Consider the following 2596-nt stretch of genomic DNA (forward strand, 5'->3'; position numbering starts at 1 on the left):
TCAATTAGATTTATGTGTTAGAAGCTGTTTATGAAACGACTAGGCGCTGGAAGACCATAAATGTCAGGGCGGGGTCTGGTGGTCACTCAGGAAAACTTGTATTTTAAACCCTGACCACAAACACAGACTTATCATGGATCCTCAGATAGGACTGAGCTTTCTTCCCCCATCTCTCCCATCCATGCTGGGTTTTGTCTGGCTTGAGCTCACATGTCTTCTGCATTCTATCACAGGTACTGTAGGTACATATGTGAAATAACCTGCGGTGACCAGGAACTGGAACTTATTTATATACACCTACACTCTTAAAATTATTTATTTATTTACTTACTTATGTATTTCTATTTTACGTGTATGAGTGTTTCCAGCATGAATGTAAATGTAACACAAGTTTGAAATGTCCGTGGAGGCTGGAAGATGGTGTCAGATCCACCGGAACTGAAGTCATAGATGGTTGTTAGTCACAACATGGGTGCTGGGAACCAAACCCAGTTCTTTGCAGGAACAGAAAGTGCTTGTAACTGCCAGCCATCTCTCAGCCCCACCTCTGACTCATATAAACTTTCTGGCCCCCTCTCCTGTGGTGATTCCTGAGCCTTGGAAGGAGAAGTGTGATATAGGAATATAGAGGTCCCATTTAGGGCCTCACAAAGTGGAGCCCGTACCTAACACTGCGATCAGGGCCAAGAATGTGTGGACAGATAGGTCACAGGCCATAGGAAACACCTAATAATGATTTCTGCTAAACAGACACTATATGGATTCCTAATGATCTGCTGTTACAACGCATTGCTTAGGGATCTCTCCACTCTCAGCAGTGAAGATTCTTCTTGCAGCAGATGATGATTAACACAGAGACCCACTACTGGCCAAATGTGTAGGGAAAAGGAGACTGCAGAGTGTTTTAATTTATTTTATTATTGAGACTCACCCCCATTCCTGCCCCTCCAGTTCCTTTGTTATCTACCCAAATACTTTACCCTTACATCTTCATATAATCTATTTTTTAAACCCACTGAGTTTAAGGGGTTGGAGAGATGGTTTAGCAGTTAAGAACACTGGCTGCTCTTGCACAGGACCCGGGTTTGGTTCTCAACATCCGCATAGTGGTTACAGCTGTCTGTAAATCCACTTCCAGGGAATGAGATCCCTTCTTCTGGTCTCTGTGGGCATTGCATGCAGGGATGATTTTACATACATGTAGTCAAAACACTCATGCACACAAAATTTTTTAAATTAAAAATATAAATATATTTGGGGGCTGGAGAGATGGCTCAATGGTTAAGAGCAGTGGCTGCTGTTGTAGAGGTCCTGGGTTCAATTCCCAACATCCACATGGTGGTTAACAAATGTCTGTAACTCCAGTTCCCAGGAAATACAGCGCCCTCTCCTGACCTCTGTGGGGATTTCACTATATAGGTATACTTGCATATATGCAGGCAATGCACTCATATACATAAAACAAAAATAATAATTAAAAATATTAAACCCAATGTCCACTTAGTTCTGCCTGTTTTTTCATGGGTGAGGCATGGAGCCTGGATGGGCTTTCTTGAGAAAAATTTACTGTCCCTCCTCCCAATAGTCATCAATTGCCAATAGCTCCTCACCCAGACATGTGATTTCATGAGCCCTCTCCAGTCCACACTGATTTTGTGCAGGACATGTGTCTGTCATCACAGCTATTTTCAGTTCATTTGTGTAATGCCCTCTCATGTCCAGCTAATACTGTTATGCCATAGATGTCTGTTATCACTGGCTCTTTCAATTTTTCTGCCCCCTTTTCACAGTGATCCCTAATCCTTCAGGTGAGGTGGTGGAACTGACTTGGGAGCTTCATCTCCCTACTGGATAGCTTTCATAGTGCCAGAACGTCAAGAGGGAAAAGCTTCAATGTTCCTACTCATCTGGGAACCCTGGGAGCAACAGTAATGACTGGCCTGGCAAGATATGCCCACTGGTACAATAGTGGCATGAATGTTATGGGAGTAACCAACCACTTTTATCATTGGATTAAAGCCTGCTCCACAAAACAGAACCCATACCTGATACTGTTAACTGGACTGAAACCCATAACTGGCTAGGTCATTAGCAGTAGGGGAGAGCCTAATACTATTATTCTGATAAATGAACATTATTAAACTTCCACCAATTTCTTATTTTTCTTCCCATAGATCAGTGTATCTCTCACTCCTCATCAGAGAAGTCTCCTCTACAGTAGATAGAAATTAATACAGAGATCCAAAGCTGGTCAACGTGCAGACAATAAGAGCTATAGATTCTTAGCTCTAACAGGCAATGTTTAAAAAAATACACTAAGCCTATCTCTGTAAAGTTCTAGATATGAGAAATAAGATTTTGAGCTGCTGTACCTCTGATTCACATTTGTTTATTCACCATGATTGTTTACACACTCAGCATGGAACCTGCAGGTGAAACTCTAGCATGAAATTCCTTATTGATCTAAGATTTTGAGAAAGTGGCTATGTATTAGGGGCATTGTTTCCTCTTGTAGCTTAGTAAATGCTTTGCATCATCATTTAGGAATGCAGTTAGTATCAAATTCTGGGATTAAAATTTTTAAATCTAGAACTTT

The sequence above is a fragment of the Nannospalax galili genome, unplaced genomic scaffold (assembly GCF_000622305.1).
Source record: "Nannospalax galili isolate Female #2095 unplaced genomic scaffold, S.galili_v1.0 scaffold252, whole genome shotgun sequence".
NCBI lineage: Eukaryota > Metazoa > Chordata > Mammalia > Rodentia > Spalacidae > Nannospalax > Nannospalax galili.